The 22,851-nt window shown below is 38.4% G+C and overlaps 2 long non-coding RNA genes across 2 annotated transcripts in view; one reads left to right on the top strand and one right to left on the bottom strand.

Moving 5' to 3' along the window:
• The window catches only part of LOC115294423, a 31,468-nt gene that overhangs the window by 4,447 nt on the left and 4,170 nt on the right, over positions 1-22,851 (top strand). The window lies entirely within an intron of this gene.
• On the bottom strand, positions 1,387-14,000 carry LOC115294419. The gene is made up of 5 exons (XR_003909884.1): positions 13,939-14,000; positions 10,494-10,627; positions 6,117-6,295; positions 4,250-4,332; positions 1,387-1,992 (listed from the first exon to the last, which is right to left on the bottom strand). It is a non-coding gene; the product is annotated as an uncharacterized LOC115294419 (long non-coding RNA).

Raw genomic sequence — 22,851 nt, 5'->3', positions numbered from 1 at the left:
TTAATTCTCATCTCTGCCCCCAGCCCTTTCTAACAGAAAAAGGAAAAAGAAAAAAAAGAAAACTCTGGGTTGAGAAGATCTAGGTTTCGATCTTCATGCTGTCGTTTATTATCTGTGTGTTCTTGTGAAAATCCCCTGACCTTCTGAGCTTAACTTGCCCTAACCATAAATTGCAGGTGTTAGTAATGTATTGCTTATTAGGATGTGGTGAGGGTGAGCGAGATGTTACGTGTGTTAGCTACTCTCCTTTTGCCCTTCCAAATCCACTCTCCCACCTTACACACCTTTCTGTGCCCTGGTTGACACTTATCAGCTAAATCTATGGACAGCCTTGCCCTCCGCCTTCTGGTTTCGCTTGGTGAATAGAAGACAGAAAAAAAAAATTAGGAAAACAAGAGACTGAGGTCAGGTACTTTATTTCTCCAGTTGTCTCCCTGCTTCTCCCTGTGGGCAAACTGCATCTATCAATTGACGGTTGCATTTCCGGTTAAGTAGCCCCGTTTCCCTCTGGGTTCTGCTAGGTGCTCCCCGCTAAGTGCACAGGTGGGTAAGGCTCCCCACCATCGCTAGTCCTGATGCGCTACCACATCCCTTGCCTGTTTCCCTATGTAACCCCATAAACCCCTTTGTAAATAGCCCCTTTATTCAATTTCCCTCAATTAGCCCTGTTTGATGCCATCTGTTTGTTTCTAGGATCCTGACTGCTATGACATGTAAAGTCCCTGGCACTGTGTCTGCCTCCTAATAAATGAGTTTCTCCCTAAAAATAATGCTTGCTAATAACTTCCTCAAGCGTTGCCTGGCTGTACAGTGGTGCTCACAATAAAAGAGAAGAGTCCTGACCTTGGCAACACAAGCCGGGGCAATAATAGAGGATCTCTGAAAAGGCAGGAAAATCACATTCCCCAAGGTAGAAGAATCAATATTCATATCTTTCTTGGAAATTCAGACCCCAAACCAAATGCGTTATAAGTTATATTCATTGTTCCCACATGTCGCCCACCTCTGTTCGCTGCCATTGCACCAGTGCTCCGTTCATCATTCTGTCTTCTGGACAATCTCAGAGCCCTCGGAGCTCATGAGAAAGAACAAGTTTGTTTTCTGTCACAGATCTGCAAATCATCTCTCTCCACACAAATGTCTCCCAAAGCCACTGCTTAGATTGGATAGAATCAGCTCCAGGACAATTGGAAGGTGATTAAATCTTTTTAAAAAACAGCTTTAAACATGGCAGGAAGGTTTTACAGGGAAGAAAAACTATCTAAATTTGTCTTCCTATTTGTCACAACTCTAGCAATTTCCTTTCACTTAAAATTACAATATTCACCACGTTTTGGTGCACAGAAAGAAATCGATCGATAAAAGAATGTCAACTACTCAGCTGAGTTAGTATTTTCGTGTGGCCACACTTCTATTGTGTTTTATTTTCTTTTTCTGTCGCCTTGGCTTTCTTATACCTCCATGGGCTTCATTTGGTGTCCATTCTTTGTATTCAAGCACGCTTTTCCTGAGCTTCGTGCGACATCAGCGTCATCCCAAATATCAAATATTTTCAATTCAGCTTCTCAAATATATGCAAGATATTAAATTCCTGCTGCTGTTTCCATAACCCTTGACACCGCATACTTAACGAGGGCTTGAAAAAATTCTAGTAATGGTTCCTGGTTGTGAGAAAACATGTGCTCATAGGCCAGCCACTTACAGTGTAAGTAGTATTTTAAATCATTAGCGCTAACACGCTTCTGCGTGATATTTCTTTTATATGTTAATATTAGCAGTCTCTTTGGATGTTTTGTGGTCTTTTTTATCTGCCTCACAAATGTTGTTGCTCGCACATTTGAAGAATTGTAAATCTCAGTGATGCACAGATAATAAATACTGATGTCTCTATTTTGTTTAAAGTCTGTAAACTCTGATTCGTCCTCCTCTTCCGCCGTGCCCATGGTGGCTGAGCCTTAATCTACCAAGGGCCTCATGTGACGGTGTGTGTTCCTTTAAAACAAAACAGACGGAATAATTCCAGTCAGCCTTCTTTTTCATAAAGAGTTAAAGGAATATAATTTGTCCCTAGAAACCTGTAGCTTGCATCTACCACGCTATTCTGTTGTGTTGGTCTACTAAGAAGTTCTAAATGAGATGCTGACAGATGAGGGAGAGTGATGGGGAAAAATATGTTTTTCAGTTTGTGGTTCAGTGTTCTATTTTCCTTTTCTTTAGTTGGTTGATTTTTATTTCTGTTAGTGCTGATATTGCTGAAACAAAGTGTAACATAACAGGAGGATCTAAGCACCCCCAGCTCACCCTCTCTTGCTCTTCCAGGATTGGTGAGTGCCTCAAACATTTGGCTGTGGAGCAGCCGTAATGGGTTTTCAATGATGTGCAATGAAGATATTTCTCTGGGGAGAAATCAGTTCACAGACATCCCTGAACTCTAAGCTTGGCTTCACTTGGAAGAATCACTAAAAAGCCATCGCTAAAACAGTATCTTAGAATCAAAAAGTAATGATACTCTAGGTAGAGTATACCTCAGTGTAACACTATAAGAAAAAAACACTTAATACATCAAGCTGTTTGTTTGGGTAGAGTTTTTTATGCACATTTTTAAAATATGCATTCTAGGGGCACCTGGTGGCTCAGTTGGTTGAGCATCTGACTTCGGCTCAGGTCATGATCTCATGGTTTGTGGGTTCAAGCCCTGCATTGGGGTCTTTGTGGACATCTCAGAGCCTGGAGCCTGCTTTGGATTCTGTGTGTATGTGTCTCTCTCTGTCCTCCCCTGCTCATGCTCTCTCTCTCTCAAAAATAAATATTAAAAAAATTTTAATAATAAAATAAAATATGCATTATGTTATCTGTTTTCTGTTATTTTAATTTTTTCAATGTTTATTTTTGAGAGAGAGACAGAATGAGTGGGGGAGGGGCAGAGAGAGAAGGAGATACAGAATTCAAAGCAGGTTCCAGGCTCTGAGCTGTCAGCACAGAGCCTGATGCGGGGCTTGAACTCATGGGCCATGATATCATGACCTGAGCTGAAGTCAGACACTCAACCAACTGAGCCACCCAGGCGCCCCTAAAATATGTATTCTATCATTTGTAAGAAAAATATTATCACATATTACTTGGAAGGGTAGCCAATGTCCAAAGAAGAGAGATTCTGAATTCCACCATCTTTAGTAAATGTTTACTTCTCAGTTTCCATTCAGAGGCAAGAGGAGGAAAATTGCAATATCTGCTATCATTTTCGACTACAAAAGTTGTTTACCAACTTGCCAAGTAGAAGATCTGATGGCGTCAGACCTCATCCCCTATCTAAACTCCGTGCCTCCCAGCCACACCACCTGTTTATTTTGATGGAGAACAGTCACGTTGCTAGAAAATTTGTGACTGTGACACTCATAAGTGGGCCCAGTATTTAGAACCATAAAGAGAGGAGTCTATAGAACAGCTTTGAAAGCAGCTGACCTCACTGCATTTCATGTTCAGAGTTGAGTGGATCGAATTAATTCAGTGGAAAGAGGACAGATTTGGAAGCAAGAAGGAGTTACAGATTCTGACTCAGCTTCTTATTAGCTGTACAAACTTCAAGTCACTTAAATTGAGTCAGCTTCCTCATCAATAAAATGGATGGTAATACGTGTGAGGATTGACGTTATGCTCACTGAGTCAGTGCAGAGGTTGACAATGGAGTTGCCAATAAAGGGTTATTCTGGAAAATTATATATATAAACATATATATATATATATATGGTTTTATCATAGCGTCCTATGGAAGAGAAAAGTTCCAAAGAGGAAAATGTTAATCCCAAGCATACAAAATCTGCTTATCTATCATTGACCTTCTCTCTCCTTCAGGGTTGTCCTACAGTTTTTCTTAACTCAAATCTACTAGTTTATTCTCCTTTGCTTAGAAGAGGGAAGAGTTTAATTCTCTCTGCCAGTTTAACACCTCCAGTGACCACTTCCCTGATGTGTTCCCCAGCACAGAAAGACTGTTATCTCCTACAACAAAAATCACAATTCTTTCTCTCAACTCCTGTACTGTGTTCCCTGCCTCCTGGCTAAAAATTTGAATCTGAGAGGGAGAACTTAGTGACCTTATCTTTCTTCTGATTAACATACATCAGTCAGTATTCTTCACTCTTGATTAGCTGGTAGATTTTTCCTTAGAACTTAAATAAATCAATAGAGAAAGAAAAGATGACTCTTCCAGAATAATCAGCTGGTTAAGGTCTCAGACTTTGCAACCAACCTCGTACGTCTCCTGGGTCTCCTGTTTGTTGGCTGTGTGAATGTGCGCCAATGATTAATTTACCTCTTCCTCAGTTGCCACACCTGAAAAACAAGTATGAAAATAATACCTACCCTTTAGAATTAGAGTGAAAATTAAATGGGTTAATATATCAAAAGACTGTAGAACATACAATAAATATCATGTAAGTGCTGGCTATAATTTTCCAAGAGGGTCTCCACTGAACTTATTTCATAGTTAATATTCACTATTCAGCCATTTGTATGAGTATATGTGCCTGATCCCACAAGGTAAATGTGCTTGGAGATGGGTGATTCTTCGACTGTTTCTTTCTTCATCAGACTGTTGCCTTGGGGGCTTTCTCTTCAATCCCTCTTCATCCCCAAAGCCCAAAAAGATGTCTTTGCAAGAAATTCCACATCTCTTTTCCTTTTCCAGTTTTATTGAGATATAATTGGCATATAACTTTATATAAGTTTAAGGTTTGTGATGTGATGATTTGACATATGTATCTATTATGAAATGATTACTACAATAAGGTTAGTTAACACACTGTCACCTCACTTAGTTACAGTGTGTGTGTGTGTGTGTGTCTGTGTGTGTCTGTGTGTGTCTCTGTGATGAGAACTTTCAAGATCTACTCTCTTAGCAAGTTTCAAATATAGAAGTCAGTATTGTTAACTATGGTCAATATGCTGCCTGTACATTACATCCTCAGAATGTATTTCTCTTATAACTGGAAGTTTGTACTTTGTGACAACCTTCACCAGTTTTCCCCATGCCACCCCCACCCTGGCAACCAACAATCTGCTGTTGCTATGAGTTCGATTTCTTTTAGATCACACGTGATTGAGAACATACAGTACCTGTCTTTCTTTGGCTTATTTCACTTAGAATAATGACCTCAAGATCTGTCAGTGTTGTTGAAAGTGGTAAATTTTCTTCTTTTTATGCTAAATAATGTTCTGTCCAGCTGTGGACACTTAGATTGTTTCCATGGTTTGGCTATTTTAAATAATGCCTCAAAGAACACAGAGGTACAGGTATCTCTTCTAGATAGTGATTTCATGTCCTTTGGATATATAATCAGGAGTAGAATTGTTGGCACATTTGGTCATTTATTTTATTTTCTTTTTTTATGTCTTTTATTTATTTTTGAGAGACAGAGAGAGACAGTTCGAGCAGGGGAGGGTTAGAGAGAGAGGGAGATACAGAATCTGAAGCAGGCTCCAGGCTCTGAGCTAGCTGTCAGCACAGAGCCTCACGTGGGGCTCATGACCTGAGCCGAAGCTGGATGCTTAACCGACTGAGCCACCCAGGTGCCCCAGGTCATTTATTTTTTAATTTTTTGAGGAATTTCTATATTATTTTCCATAGAGGTTGCAGCAGTTCATGTTTCTATCCACAGTTTATAAGCATTCCCTTTTCTCCACATCCTTGCCCAAACTCGTTATCTCCTGTGTTTTTGGTAATAGCCATTCTGGCAGGTGTAAGGTGATATCTCATGGGAGTTTTGATTTGCATTTCATTTGATGATTAGTGATGTTGTGCATCTTCACGTGTTCCTATTGGCCGATTGGCCAATCTTCTTTGGAAAAATATCTATTCAGGTTCTTTGCCCATTTTTAACTGTGGGTTTTTTGCCAGTAAGTTGTATGGGTTTCTTACATGTTTTGGAAATTAACCCCTTACGAGGTATGTGGTTTGCAAGTATTTCTCCTACTGCATGGGTGGCCTGTTCATTTTGATGATCACATCTTTTGCTATGTGGAAGTCTTTTTTTTTTTTTTTTTTTTTTAAGTAGGAGCCTCTACCACTCCCTATTGTCTCAGATACCCCACAAACCGTACTTATTTCCACAGCCTACCAAGTCCCTTAGATGCAATCAGTTGTCGGACTCCTAACTTAAGAACAACCATTCTTTCCTTTGGTATGCTTTTCCCTTTCTCCAGTTTATCCTCTTCCTCCATCATTTATTTTTTCCCTTCTTCTCCTTCTTCATCTATTCTGACCACTGGATATCCTCAACGATGAGAAGAAATGGACCTGAGGAAAAGATTCAAATGAGACTGACTGTAATTCAAAGACTATGGTCCATTTGATCCAAACAAAAAGTATCCCCAGGTACCAGCTGTCCACAATAAGGTGGGCCACAGAATCTACCTTTTGTGTCTTTTCCTGTCAAATGCACCAGCCTGTCTAATTTCCTATTTCCCACTGGGAGAAAAGAGATAACAACACTGTTATTACAGACAATGCCATGCTCTTCAGAACTTGTTTGTATTGAAACAATTTCTTAGCTCTCTTATTCCCTAATACTGTTGATTTACTCTTGCACCCACCATTTCTCAGGACACTGAGTCATCCATTCTGCTACCTGTCAACAGTGACCCAAGTGACCATTTCAAAGGTTGTTACTGAGCTTCACTGATAGAACCACAATGCATGTGTACCTGAAGAACGCAAGGAAATATGAACATTTTGTGTTGTGGTCATGTTAATTTCCCTTATAGAATTTTAGTGTAAAAACATAGGACAACAACGTCTTCCATAATGCCTTTGTAGGCTGAAACCTCAGCGTTCCTATAATGCGATTTCTTTCAGTGTTCACTGTTCTCTTGACTTCCTCTACCACAACAGAGACAGGCAAAGGACCCATGGGTGGAGTGAAAAGAATAATCTCATTCTTACAAGGACTTTCTGTCTTTTGTTTGGCACATTTTAAGACACGCCAGGGAAAGTATAACATCACTACATCAATCAGAAGAAAGAAATATGTCAATTGAAGAGTCTGTTGGCTTTGCATAGCGCGTGTCTGCCCACAGAGGCAATAAGCATGCTCCCCCGGGACTGCTTGATGATAGGATGGAGTGACCACCCTAGATGCTGGCAGGGATGTGCACCCAGAGAACCCCCTTGCCACCCTTGGGTTTAGTAGACTTGAGGTGGCATGGTGGTAAAAACTCAGAAGGAACCAACCCACAGACCCTCACATGTAGTTCAAGCCCGAGTCAGTAGTAGATGGTCAGTAGCCCAGAGCCCTGAAATCATCCTGTGTCTCATGTGAATGGGGACATGTCAGCATGCCAGCACCCTTCTCGAGGCTCAATTTTACATGATTGCACAAAAATATGCCAGGCTGGCCATGGGAACAATCTGCTTTCCAGGCCACCAGCTAGCAACTGGGTCCTGGCCCCAGGGCCCCAGGATGCTCTGTAGGCTAGGATCATGAAGCTCCTTGGGGCAGGCATCTGGTCAACCATTGTTACAGGTGAGGAGAGGTGTACATGGTTGGAGAGAGTCCTGAAAGAGAAAACAAAAACAAAAACCAGAAAGAAAACTCATGCTTTTCTGTTCTAGGCTCAGGGTGCCCCAGCAGGACAGCATCGTTGGCACTCTTACTTGGTTCTAAGGGCAGTGCTGGCCATCAGGCACTGCTCTGGAGGTGTTGGAGATTTTCCTGAGGCTAATATGTCCCACGACTCTTCTCTGGTTATTGGTCCCTTTAGCAAGCTGGCATCTTACACCATGAATCTGGGCCATCTATTGCTAGCACATAAAACGATTCTCTCCTCTGTTAATGTTGGCAATTTTATACAAGTAAGTCACTTTGTTTTTAAGCCAAAAGACATCGCTTAAGATCTCTAACCACAATCTAAGATGTGGTTATGGGCCTTAATAAAATTTCAGTAATGGCTTGAGAATGGTGAGGGAACTTATAGCACATGTGCGGGCACGCGCGTGCGCACACACACGCAGAAGAGAACAAAGTAATGAACGAGAGAGGAAGGGAGGGAGGGAGGGAGGAAGGAAATTCATATAAGAACTCCTGCTCTTGTCATCACCAACCCCAACGATTCTCTAGTTTATCTCTCTAGATAATGGCAGCACAGGGTATGTGTCCAGTGAATGAATATTAGTTTAATGACTGAATGAAAAGTTCCATGATTCAGGCCATCTCCCATATTAAGGAGAGTCTTGGACTATGTTCTTCCAATCCCGGTGTTAATGCTCCCACCCCCACAGTCTTGACTCTCACAGAGAGACTGAGAGGCTATTCTCAGACCCGCCACTCAAGGTGTAGTGTTATCCCCACTAGCCCCGCCCACCCACTGTGACGATAACCTCTTACGTTATTATTCACAGACAGTTAACTCTCAGTTTCCATTCCAGAATTAGATCTAGGCTGTATCTTTATACAAACAAAATCCTCTTGGTTTTCTTCCCCCTAACTATAAGCATCTTCCTAAGCCGAATTCAGATTTTTAACTTCAGCAACATAAAATTTGAAATTGCCATTTCTTCTCCCGGTCTCTTTGGGGTGAAGGATGGGGAGTCCATCTGACTTCTTCCTGTCTTGTCTCCTTTATTAAAGAGAGAGCATTTTGCCTGGCTTTGCCCACTGTGCTCAGTTTATGCTTGTTTAACTCTGCAGTGGTGGCTGGTCAAGGATTCAGAGATATGCCTAAGACGCCAATGAAAGCTTTAAATTGTTAAAATAACTAGTAGTCAGGGAGCTTTTATTTTCTAAAAATTATAATTGTTTAGACTTTATAGCCTTATATTTAGGCTTTGATAATTTCTTGTGTGACAAACACTGTATTAGTATCAGGTTTGAATTTAATTGACTTTAAAATTTTTTAATGTTTATTTGTTTTTGAGAGAAAGAGAGTCAGAGTGTGAGCAGAGGAAGGGCAGAGAGAGAGGGAGACACAGAATCCGAAGCAGGATCCAGGCTCTGAGCTGTCAGCACAGAGCCCAAATCAGGGCTCAAACTCACCAGCTGTGAGAGCATGGCCTGAGCCAAAGTCAGATGCCCAACTCATTGAGCCACCCAGGTGATCCTAATTTAATTTATTTTTAATCTACCTATAGTCTTACTTAAGAAAACCAACTCAAACATTTGAAAACTTTGCTAAAATTAAATATTAGAGTTTAAACTGATTCTATTACTTAGCCTTTCTTTTAAAAAATATATTTAATTTTTTCTCCTGAAAGACCTTTTTATCCTGGTAATTAATTGCTAAAATAATTACTAAAATAACCATCCTACCAAAGACAACTTAAGAGAATCCAGTTGTATGAGGAGGAATAAATGAATGAATTCCTTTGCTTAATAGTAAAATGACAGTACCAGAAGTTACTTAATTTAGGATGGGCCCTTCAGAATGACTTTTGGGTAATTTTAAGGAAGATCACAAAGTCTAAAATTATAATGGTTCAGGTTAGCTTAGCATGCAATTCTATGTCACGAAGGAAATCCTGCTTGCTTCATATTTATTTAAATAAAAGTAAAATATTGACCTCCCTATCTGTTCTATAGACTACTATTAACCTTGCCTGAAAGAAAGTGATGACTTTTAGAGTTATGATTGTTAATGGCCTTTGAATGCAGCCTGCACAGGCCTTTAACTCCCCAGTGTAAGTAAGGTTCAGCCCTTTCCAGATGGGAAAATGATAAGGACACTGGGAAGATAGCAGGTCATTCTTGGACAGCCGCCAGAAACTTGTGGCAAAATGAATCATGTAAGGCTATGGCTGCTTTAGCCAGCATTTTGCTGTTTTAATTTATCAAGCCAAAGCTTGTTGACATGAAAGTGAATGAAATTGTTATACAGTGGGCTCTAAAAAGCCAGCTCAAGGGTTCAGTGCAAAAGAGCTCTGACTATAAATAACAATGAAACTACTGAGCGTGTTCTTTCTCCCAGCACCTGCTCTGTTGTTTGAGATGCACCAGCAATTAACTCAAAACCCAATATCGGTATCAGCCGGAACAAGGCCAGTTCTTTGAAATACTACAGAGGCTGCGTAATCTGCTGTAAATGGTTATCGAAGGGCTAATCCTCCAAACCGTCATTTTAGGTTTTGATATGTGGGGCTGTATTTATTTGTTTACCAAATGTAATAAAGTGACAGAAATGACAAAGGAGTATCGATACTGCCAAGAGCGTGGCTTCGCAGTCAGAGAAGGTTAACATCGTCTTGCTTGAAAAAAAAAAAAAATCATTCTGTAGTGACTTGTCCAAAAAGGGAAACAAGGATATAAATCACTGACTAGCATCCATAAATGAAATCTCTGCATTTAGCAGAAGCATATAAATCAGGTTTTACAGTAAAAAGCAAGCTGTCTGCAATTTCCACTATGAGTGAAAGACAAAAAATGAGCTGATTAGAGTAAGATGTAGCACATGTGCATTAAGGGGAAAAAGTCTTCCTTAATGAAAGAGCATTTACCATTTCCTACCTCTAGTCAGTGCTTTGTTCCTAGTGGCTCCTGATTAAATATCTTTCTCCTATTAAAGAACGTTACACGCATCAAGGACAGATGAAGTATGATACCCTCTCTTATCGGCTGAGGATGTTCTGACCCTGTGGAACCTAGAAAAATACATAGTTTGTGATTCCGTTTATTTCTTCATAGTACAGTTTATCTATTTGTGCATTTACACAAAGGACTTTTATGAGTGCGCTACAAAAGTGTTTGTCAGTTACCCAAATTGACCACACAGGTTCGTCAGAAGAGCAGGGCACCTATTGAGAAAGATAGAAAATGTAAATAAATACATTTTGGTACAAATATGGTACAATTATACAATGATAATATTTCCACTAAAGTTAAGAATCTGACATAATACAAGACTTCCCACCTCTCTTCACTTTTTTCTAATCTGTGAATTCACTCATAGTTCACCAAAAATTAAATGCCATTTAGTTTCACAACAGTCTTTCTTTCTTTATGTTCCTTTCTTTCTTTTTTTCTTTCTTCCTTCCTTCCTTCCTTTCTTAATGTGTATTTATTTTTGAGAGAGAAAGAGTGACCAAATGCAAGTAGAGAAGGGGCAGAGAGAGAGAGAGAGGCAGACACAGAATCTGAAGCAGGCTCCAGGCTCTGAGCTGTCAGCACAGAGCCTGACCTGGGGCTCGAACCCACGAACCGTGAGATCATGACCTTAAGCTGGACGCTTAACCAATGGAGCCACCCAGGCATCCCTGATTCTTTATTTAAAAATAATAAACTCACATGATATGGTAACCCTGTTAAGTCTAGACTGATTGTTTATTATGCTATAATCCAAACACTACAAATAAACCGTTAGCCCATTCCACACATCATTATTGAAAGTCATTTTAAATGGCTATTAATAGGATTTAATGATGATAAATTACTAGACTATTCAATTAACTTTGAGGAAAAGCAAAACAATGATTAACATTTTTGAGGGTGTATTATGTTCTAGGTATTTTGCTAATTGCTTCATACACATTAACAATTTGATCTTTCCATTACCCTTACAGAGGAAGTGCTGTTCTCTGCATTTTACAGATGAGTAAACTGAGGATTAGAACAGTTAACCAACTTGACAGTGTTCACATCTGAACCCAGATGAGCAGTCCTATTAGCATGTGTGCTTATCTGAACTGAAGAATAGATATTTGAAAAGAAAAAGGAAAATATTATTATTTGCACCTACTATGATTTATGCACACAGTATAATGTGAAAAAAGAGAATAACTAGAAAGTTATTACAAATAAAGACATAATATTTATATTATCAATACACATAAATTCTTATACACAAATAATAACCAAATAAAGCATATAATGGAAGAAAATATTTCAATCATAGCCCCATACAGAAATAATTTTATAAGGAATCTGTAGGATATTACAAGGTAAAAATTTTTCATTGTCAATTGAAAGATAATAAAAGCTCTCAATAAAATGCAACCTATCCTGTTTCTAGAAATAAGGACTTGATATTGTTAAAGAGAGCAATGTTTTAAAAACCACAAAAACAGTAACAAGAAAAAATGCTCTAAAATTTACTTATTGAAACCAGGTGAGTATAGTAGCCTGGAAAATAAACAGATAGAACTAGCTTGAAATATTCTGAAGAAGAAAAATAAAGAGCTGTAACAGATAATAATGCATATGCTATAACTCTATTTCATATAATTTTAATGATGGTCCCGGAATACAACGAAATATCAATGTAATAGGATGAGTTCAGATATACACCAGCACTATGTATGTACTATGGGAATTAGCAAAAAGAAGGCATCTCAAACCAGTGGGGGTAAAGATTAATTTTTTAATAAATCTGTGACAACTATATAGTCATTCGAAAAAAAATAGAGCCACATCTTCTAGTCACTACAAGTCACTACTTAACATAAAAATAAACTCTAGATGGATCAGAGATTTAAAATAAGCAATGAAGTCATATGAGGCGCCTGGGTGGCTCAGTTGGTTAAGCGTCCAACTTCAGCTCAGGTCATGATCTCATGGCTTGTGAGTTCAAACCCCACATCGGGCTCTGTGCTGACAGCTCAGAGCCTGGAGTCTGCTTTGGATTGTGTCTCCCTCTCTCTCTGCCCCTCCCCTCTCATACTCTCTCTCTCAAAAATAAGCATTAGAAAACTTTTTAAGAAAACAATGAAGTTGTGTATGTATTGAATGAAAACATGACTGAATTTATTTATAACCTTGGGTTGGGGATGATCTTTCTAGATAGACACAAAATTCAGAAACCATAAATTTGATAATTTAAAGAACACTTAAAAACCTTTCAGAAAGGTCTAAAACATTGTGGACAGAAGACATTTAGGAAACTAGAAACATACGAAAGAAACTAATTTCATTAATCTTGAAAAAATTTCAAATTGATTTTTAAAACAGAGAACAATCTAATACAGAAATGAGCTGAAAAAGAATAGTAAGTGAAAAAAGGGACACTTCATAAGAAAAAAAAACTAGTTAACATATGAAACATTCTCATTTCCTGACCTTGAAATAAATACAAATAAAAGCAATGAAGAAAAATATATAGGTTTATATGCTTTCCATATAATATTAATCTAAAATATAATAATGTATAATTATGCAGTGTATAATGTACAATGTATACTTATATAAAAACATAATACCAATTTGAAAACTGGGAACAATTTAAATATTCAGTAAGAGATCTGTTAAATAAGTTGTGGTATATCTAAATAAAAACATTTGGGGTAGATCCAAATAATACATTTTACCACCCAATCAAATATCACTTTAAAGAGTTTTAACAGTCATAAAGTTTAAAAAGGTGCTTATGTGTAAGAAGGTAGGTTTACCTCCAGCTATAAATATTTGGACAATGTGAGCTGCCAAGAGTAAAGAGTAAATATAATGAGAAAGAAAAGAAAAGGACTGCATTTCAGGCTGAGAAATAACATCCCCAAGACTGAGAGTTAGAAAGGGTTGAGAAATTTTAGGCAAATGAAGTTTGAATTTAAGATAGATGAAGGAAAAAGGCACACTGGGGTCATATCACTGAGGGCTTTAATTATTTTACTCAGGAGGCTGCCAGGGATGAGGAAATAAGTTTGCCATGAACTAACGAGGCAGCACAAATAGGTTCTTTTCTGAGAATAGGTTCTTTTTAAACCTCTCAACCTGCCTTGAATTAGATATTATCATTCCCATTTTAAAGGTAAGAAACCAAGATTTGAGAATGCACCCATGTTCCCACAGTAACAGATGACATTTAAATTGGGTAACCATAAGATGTGTTATAGAACTTGGGACACCTTTGAAAATAAAAGGGACACGAGGCTTCGACTAGCTCGGTCATGGCTAACAAGAAAGCCCCACCCTACATTTGAACACAAATCTGTCTCCAATACCTAGCTCTAGTATCATTTACCTTTCACAGATTATCCACACCAAGTATTTTCACTTAAAACCTTCTTGAGACGCCTGGGTGGCTTGTTGTAAGCCAAGATCGAACTCACTCAGGCAACAGTCAGGGAATTTTAGAGAGCTTTATGACAGATTATTTCAGTTCGGCCGAACGGTTCCACCCGAGTGGTGGAAAGTTACTCAGGGAGCACGCCTCCAGGCTGGAGCCTGGGGTTTTTAAGGGTTTTTCGAGCACGTCATTTATTAGTCAGCCAATTACAGGTCATAGCACCGTATAGTAACCAGTAGTATCTTTACGCATACACATTACTTTTGGCGGGAACCTATCGGTTTTAGAGTTCTGTGTCTCCGATGAGGTTTGAAGTGACCAATCACAGCACAAGGGGAGGGGGAGCAAGCGGTTTTTACGGAAGCAAGAACCTTTCGCAATAAACGGGGAGTGGTTACCTGATACAGAGTCCATGCGAAACAAATTTAGCAAGGAAGCTAGCAAGCATGCGCAGAAGCAGATTCCGAAGACAATGTGCTGGTCTTGTTTGTTCAAGACTCAAGGTTACAAAGTTGTTACATATCTTTTCCCCCTTCTGCTAGTCTCTTGTTATTGGTAGGGTTCACAAACAGTGGGAAATTTTCTGTTGCCTCATCTCCCACTGTCTGTTGTCCTAGTTCCCTGGTTAGGGTAGTCTCTAACAGGATCAGTTGGTTAAGCGGCTGACTCTTGGTGTCTGCTCAGGTCATGATCTCATGGTGAGTCGAGACCCGAGTTCAGCTCTGCACTGATAGCGCGGAGTCCGTTTGGGATTCTCTCTCTCTCTCTCTCTCTCTCTCTCCCTCTCTCTGCCCCTCCCCTGCACTGAAAGTTGGGATTCTCGCTCTCTCTCTCTCTCTCTCTCTCTCTCTCTCTCTCTCTCTCTCTCTCTCTCTCTCTCTCTCTCCCCCTCTCTCAAAATAAGTAACTAAACCTAAAAAAAATTTTAAAACCTTCCCATGACCTGACACAATTCTGCATCAAACATTGTCGAATATCAAAATTTGGGAAGAATAAGCTGTTTGCTTGCCTGGCTGACGTCTCTATCCACAGAATTGATCTGTAGAGCTTATATTACAGCCTTTTGCCCAGGCACATCTGAAATAAGCCAAACCTCAATATTTCCTGTTTTGTCTTAGAACACTGTTCTGTAGAACAATGGAGGGTATCACTTCAGAATTTGAATTCCACAAGCACTTCTTTCTTAGAAAAGAAATTTTACTGCCATTCAGCCTAAGCCTGATCTTTTGTAGAAGAGGATTCTTGGTTGATTTATAATCAACATTGCGAACAATATAAATGACATTATTTAGAAGTTATTTTCCTTTTGCAAGCTAAGAAATCATTGTTCCCTTAAAGCAGTTATTTAGAATTGTGCATGTTTTCAACATATTTCCCATCAAGAATATCTTTGAGAATTGACTATATTGGTACCTATGGTTTAATTTCCATCTTATGTCAAGACTGTCATCTTTATGTTCAACCCTCCCGCCAATTTTTCCTCCCAGGCCCTGTGCATATTTTCTTGTCATTAGATGTAGAACCATGGTATGCACAGTCTGAAAAAGTGCCAGTAATTTCTCGTTTCTCGATCTCATTTTAAAGATATTTGTATATATATGAGTAGTATCTATTTATAATAGAGTTTACCTCCTTCTTTTACACTTATATTTCATTAGGAATATGAAATAGGGAATATATACCATAATCTGTCTATCCACAGATAGAGCTATGTGCGCACATGCGTGCCGCCCACACGTAATAGGAAGGTCATAGTAAATTATTATTTGATACCTTAAAATGTATTATACTTTTTAGTAGCCTATATGTAATTGGCATTTTCCTTTACCTTCTTCATGCCAAATATGTCTTATTGTTATTGTAAGCAAACTACTTTGTGCCACTCAAACAGATGAATACAAATGATGTTTCAAGAAAAACTGTCAAATCGAAACATTTTTTATAGAGGCCATAAACATCAGTAACAATTTTCTTTCTTTTCTTCGTTCCTTCGTTCATTCCTTCCTTCCTTCCATTGGGGAGGAAGAATTTCCCCTGCCCTTCAAGATCCTTCTAGCTGAACTAAGAATCAAACTGACATGAGACAGATGAACAGAAGAAAGTCAAATTTAATAGCTTACATATGAGGAATCCACACAGACATGGCAATTCCAGCGCCAGAAGGGCAACATGAACTTTACATGAGCTAAGGAAAGGGGTAGGATCTGAGGATACAAGGGGAAAAAACCATTAGCAGAAAGGTAAAAAGAGATGTTTGGAAAACAAAGATTGTCCTCTTATGCCGATGATTTTCTTTGGTAAGGCAAATCTCTGTTCATAGTTCTCTTCCTGGTAGAGAAGGGCACTTGAGCAGGGAGGTAAGGAGCTTCTCCTGAATTTGCTTGTTTTTTCTGAATTTGCTGGGTTTTGATCACTTTTAACTCAAAACAGCGTTATGCCCATCTTAGGGTGGCCTGCCCTTCAGCCAATACTTTGTGACAGACACAGTTGCAGGTAAAGTGAATACAGAGAAGTAAAAAAGAAAAGGCCTCTGACTTCATCAAACTCATCTGCTAGTGGGAGAAAATATGAGTAAATTAAATAAGTGTTGACATTGTCAGGTATTCAAAAGAAAACTTTTTTAAAGCATTGTAAGTGTACGTTTTCAGACAAACAAAAGCCGAAAGAATCTTTTGCCAGTAAATCTAACATTAAGAAATGCTAAAGTTTGTTCTTCAAGATGAAGAGAAATAATACCCAGATGAAAATCACAGGACAAAGAACTCTGAAAATGGGAATCATGTGGATAAATATAAGACCATATCTTTTCTTTTCTTATAATTTCTTTAAAAGGCACCAACCATGTGAACATTCATTTATAATTGAAAATCTCAGAAGACTATAAGTAGATGATAATTTCCTCAATCTGTTAAAGACTTCTATGAAACATGGTGGCTAATATACTTGTTTTCAATGAGAAAATGAATGTTTCCCTCTGAATCAGAATAAGGGAAAGATATGGGGTATGATCACTTGTAACTGATGCCATTCTTCAAGCCCTGTTGGTTGCTGTGTAGAGAAAATTACTGAAAGGCAGAAAGCCTGTGAAGGTAGAAGTAAAACTGTCTTTGCTTACAGATGGCTTCATTGTTTACATTAAAAAACTCTAACAAATCTATCAAACTTCTAGCACCAGTAAGTGAATTTAGGAAGGCCACAGGATACAGAGTCAATGGATAAAAAAATCAATTTTATTTCCATATACTAACAAGAAACAATTAGAAAAATCACACTTAAAAACAATATTATACAATCTATTGCTGCGTAACAAATTACTATATAGATAATTACTGTATAGGCTGAAGACTCTAATAAACATGTATTATCTCACACAGTTTCTGTGCATTAGGAATTGGTTACATCTTAATTGGATAATTCTGACTTGAGGTCTCTCAGGGGCTTAACCAGAATAGCAGGATTCTGAAGGCTGGAGTGTACTGGAAGATCTTCCAAGAAGACTCACTCACATGGCTGACAAGTTTCTACTGGATATTGACAAGAGGTCTTGGTTCCCTCCCGCATGTGCCTCTCCATAGGACCTCTTGGGTGTCCTCATGAGATGACAACAGTTTCTCCTAAAGCAAAAAAGATTATGGCAAAAACCACAGTTTCATTTATAATTGAGCCTGGGAAGTCCTGCTAAATCATTCCCACCAGGTCTCTTGGACACACAAGTTAGCTTTATCCAGTGGAGAATGCCTACACACTGGCAAACATGCTAAGAGGTGAACATCTACAGGAGTTTTCTTGGGAGTGGACTATCACATATGCTATTTCTTATAGCCCTCAAAATATTCTTTTACAGTGCAGAAATGAACAAAATTTGTGCAAGAGTCTGCACCAAATACTGCAGAGCACTGTTTGGGAAAGTTGAAGAATGTCTAAATAAATACATATGCTATGTTAATGGATTGGAAAACTCAGTGATGTAAAAATGTTGTAGTACCCACCAAGAACGTAGTGGACAAATAAGAATAAAGAAATAGTTCTTTGAAATAGAGGATTCAAAGATATGTTTGTGAATGAGTCTGTTTGTTATTTAGCGAAAGACCACAGCAACTTAATGTGGGAAAAGCTCTTTTCACAAATACTGTTGGAACTATTGGATAAATGTATGCAGGAAAAATGAATCTTGACCCTGCCCACCATTTCATATGATACACAGAAATCAAGATTCCATAGAGATCGAACTGTAAAAGGTAAAACCTTAAAACTTCTAGAGGAAATCATAACAGAATATTTCTTGGGTTTGTAGGTAAGCAATGACTTCTTAGAAGATAGTAAACACTGGCCATAAAAGAAATAATATGGAAAATGTGACTTCATCAAAATTATAACCTAAAAGCACTGCTTTAAGAAAATAAAAATGCAAGCCTCAGACTAAAAGAAGTAGACTTGACTTTAGAATATGTAAAGAACTATTAAAAGTCACTTTAATAGCAATAGATAGATGAGACATGGACAAAAACTTGAACAGACCCTTCACAGAAAAACTTATATGAATGACCAAAAAGCACATGAAAACCTCAAAATCATTCATTGTCAGACAAGCACAAATTAAAACTACAGTGAGGTACTACCGCATGAACGTCCAGTGGCTAAATTAAAAATACTGGCAGTATCAATGTTTTAAGTTTGTGGAACAACTTGAATTCTTGGTGGAGGGAGTGTAAAATGGTGCAACCAATTCAGAATACATTTTGGCATTTTCTTGTAGTTACTACACATTTACTGTACATCCAGTTAGTTCTACTGCTAGGAATCTACCTAAGAGAAATGACAGCACATGTCCCCAAAAGGACTTGTGCTTGAAAGTTTACAATAGCTTTACTCATAACAACAACAACAACAACAACAAAAAGATATAATCCGGATGTCTATCAACAGGAGAATGAGTAAGCAAATTGTTGTATATCTAAAAAATGGAATACTAATCATAATTTATAAAAGATACTGAACATCATGAATGAATTTCAAAAACATCATGAAGAGCAAACAAAGTTAGGTATGAAAGAATATGTGCTGTATTATTCCATTTATATGAAGTTTACTAAGAAGGAAAACAAATGCATGGTGGTAAGAAGTGTAACGGTGGTTGCCCGTGGGAGGTGGAGTTTTGTGGATTGGAGGCACGTGAGGGGATTTTCTGGTGAAAAGTAATGAAAAGGTGATGGAAAAGTTCTAGATCTTGATTGGGGTATTGTTTTCATAGACAGATACATTCATCAGCATTCAAGATCTGTGCACTTAAATGTAGTAAAATGCATTTCATTTTTTTCAATGACCAATAAAAAATGAGAAGACCAAACCCAGTTAGGAAATTATCGTGAAAATGCAAGCAAGAGAAAATGGTCCCAGCAGAGGTGGTGGACATAGTTGGGTGTACTGGAGTGTACAGAAAGGACTTGCTTTCACATTGGGTGTGAGGAATGAGGAAAAAGAAGGAAATCGGGAATTACAGAGGGGAGGGTAACACCCTCTTTGGGAAGCTTTGTCAAAGCATAGCTGTTCACTGATGGCTCCTCATGCTTTCCATCAATCTTTCTACATTTCCCTCTGTTCACTTTCGTTAGAAGGGGGTTCACCCATGAACAAGTTAGAGCCAGTCTTTGACCCGGTTGCCCTTAAGTCCCTTCTTCCCCCTTCCCCTGCTCTGTTCTTTGGGGGATTGTTGCTCTTGCATCCAAGCTGTGTCCCAGGCTGCCTTGTCAGATGGCTCTTGGTTGAGTTTGGCCAATGGAAGCATTTTAAAGAGATTAAACTATATGAGAAAGAAAGTAATCAGAGTATTTCTCCTCCTCTCTTTCCATGGGACCATGTGTCCCACAACCACAAAAACTGGCTGTGTCTCTTTCATGGCTCCAGCCTCCAGGAGGTGACTCTGCCCCAGGGCTCTACTGACACATCATTGCCACTTTGGTCCAGCCCCCTAGTGATGGCTCCTGTAGTTGCTAATACTTGGGCAATCTTCTGTTGGCTTTTAGGCATGGCCATCACCTGTGTGCCAAATTTCTTGCATTAAGTTTCCTCCATTTAAAAAACATAGTCCGAGGGCGCCTGGATGGCTCAGTCAGTCAAGCATCCGACTCTTGATTTCTACTCAGGTCATGATTACACAGTCCATGGGATCAAGCCCTGCATTGGGCACTGTGCTGGGCATGGAGCCTGCTTAAGGTTCTCTGTCTCTCTCTCAGCAGATAGATAGATGATAGGTAGATAGATAGATAGATAGATAGATAGATAGATAGATAGATAGACTTATTTGTTTCCCTGGTTCAATCCTGACCAGGAAAGGAACAGAATAATAGTGAGACGTGTAAAGTATCAAGACTGAGCTCAGTTTGTGTATGGTCTTATTTATTGTAGGTTGGTGCCCATCCTAATGCAGCACAACAGTTGAAATACTCAACTGTTAAATGTCTTGTAGGAAAGGTCAAATCAATAATAAAAATATCAACTTTAGCCTAGAGAACGCTTTAAGCAACATTTTGATATCTAATTTTTTCCTTAACATGTATAGTAACATTCAAAATAAACATTCCATAAACATTAGCCATTATCATGTGCAAAGCTTCTTCTACCACTCTTCCTCAAAAAGCTGTTTTCTGGAGTTCTGCAGTCCTGAGGAAAGTAAATTCGTAATTAACCTCGGACTTAGGGGGTTCATGTATAAATGATTTTGTTAAGGATATGATTTAATCACCCGTACATAAAGGAGAGAGAGAGAAGTTCCCTAATGGACTAAAAATGTGCTTGCTTAAAAATATGTCTAAAGGTTTGAGATCATGAACAAATTCTGGAAATGGGTAGTGGTGATGGTCGCACAATATTATGAATGTACTTAACACAACTGAAATGTACACTGAGTTGGTTAAAATGGTACATTATATGTTGTCTATACATTACCATAATTTTAAAAAGCGACAAACATAAACCTAAAGAAAGCAGAAAATGTGGAATTTGGGGATGTCTGACAAATGTATTTTTAAAGCTTATGATTTAAAAATATGGCTGTATAAATGTGTGTTAGTCTGATGTTCTTAATTTCAGAGCATAATAACAAAGAAAATGTAGAGGAAAATGAGGCATAGTTTATTTCTTTTCCACTTCTACCATCTGTTCCCATTAGCCACGAAGAAACACCCTTATAAAATTCATTAAACTACCAAGATATAATTCAATGTGGTAATAAGTCTTCAACACAATGCACACAATTGCCAAATGACTATGGCAATGACATCATTGTAATGGTCATAATTACATGACAATTCAGATATTTGATCATTCAAAACATCAGTAAAGTAACTATTCTTCTTTTTTGTCAGTCTCTAAATACCTCTATTCATTCTTTACTCAAGAATATGTGGCTTTCAGGGAAGAGATAGAAACCCAATCCAGCAACGATGGAGACAAAGCTAGGGAACGGGGAGGAGGGCAAGGCTTTGAGGGAAGGCAGAGGAAAAAAAAACCAACGCCGAACAACACACTGAGAAGAGAGAGGGAGATGAATGTGCATGAAGCAGCCTAATTATTGGAGAGTGAAAGGTCATCAAAATCAATTTGCAGCATGATGTACAAAGGTCATTATCAGACTCAGATTTTCTCTGCCCGTTTAAAACACAATAAAAATAAAGTGAGTGCTTTAATAACTATGATTAGTAAAGAAGGAAGCATGTCATTGAGCCATCTGTTTAAATATTTGTGCTACCTTAGTTTTACTCAAAACAGCGTGAAAGATGAGCAGCGAGCCGATTTTTTTCCTTCTATTTGTTTGCTTTTAAAATCCTGACATTTTCTCCACTGGTTGCTGAGATTTATACCACAGATGAAAGAGCCCCTCTAAAATTACTGCCCTTTGAAATCAATAGCACCGTATTTGTAACGACTTGCTTTTTATTAGCGAGCACTTCATTATTATTTTTATTATAATTTTATGGGACAGTCTGGAACAGAATTCATCACTCACTTATTTGAAGTATCTCACTTACTCAGTGGCACAGATGGCCTGATCTGAGGAGATTTAATCACCCTGTATTAGGGCTGCCTTGATGCTAAGTAAATGCAAACCGTGAGAGAGGCAGTAGGAAGAAGAAATATAGAACAATAACATTGTCTTAGGCGCCGTTAAAAACTCTATGGAAGTGAATTGATTTGAGGACTTTGGAAGTTCGGGTTACAAAGCTGGATCTTTTAACTTTTCCTCTAAAAATTAGTATAATAATACTATTATACTATTATAATCCTGTTTATGGGAAGGGCTTTTGAAGTTTTTAACTATCAGTAAAAAAAATACATTTTACATTAAGACTCAATACGTGCGCACGCACACACACACATATTCATGCTCATACTGACACAAAGCAATTTAAGAAGCAGTATTTGTCATTATAATATGTGATTCACTGTGCTTTTTTCGGGTCTCTTTTATTTTTTTTAATGCCAGTCATCATCCACTAAGCTGTTTTAATACATGCTCCGGGCCCTTATATGAAAAACAGATTCCAGAGGTTCCTTTGTGTTTGAAATGAAATAATGTGTATGAGTGCTTAGCGTGGTATCTGGCACATGGTAAACATGTGATATTTATAGCAGCTCTTATGAGAAATGTCTTGAATGAATTTTGCGAGGTACTGTGGCTTGAAACAGCCAGGGAAAATGCTCTGCCTATCCAAGCGCCTTCTTCTGAAATATATTTTTCTCTATTTGTTTTATCCCATCTTCAATCCAACCACCTGGCTCTGAAAAATTAGCTAACTGACTTGATATTATAGAAGACCTAGACCGGGAGACAGGAGGACCATAAGCCTGAAGGAGAGCTATCAGTGAAAG

The sequence above is a fragment of the Suricata suricatta genome, chromosome 6, assembly GCF_006229205.1.
Source record: "Suricata suricatta isolate VVHF042 chromosome 6, meerkat_22Aug2017_6uvM2_HiC, whole genome shotgun sequence".
Classification (NCBI taxonomy): domain Eukaryota; kingdom Metazoa; phylum Chordata; class Mammalia; order Carnivora; family Herpestidae; genus Suricata; species Suricata suricatta.
The sequence above is the reverse complement of the archived record's forward strand: the minus strand, read 5'-3'. Positions and strand labels throughout refer to the sequence as shown.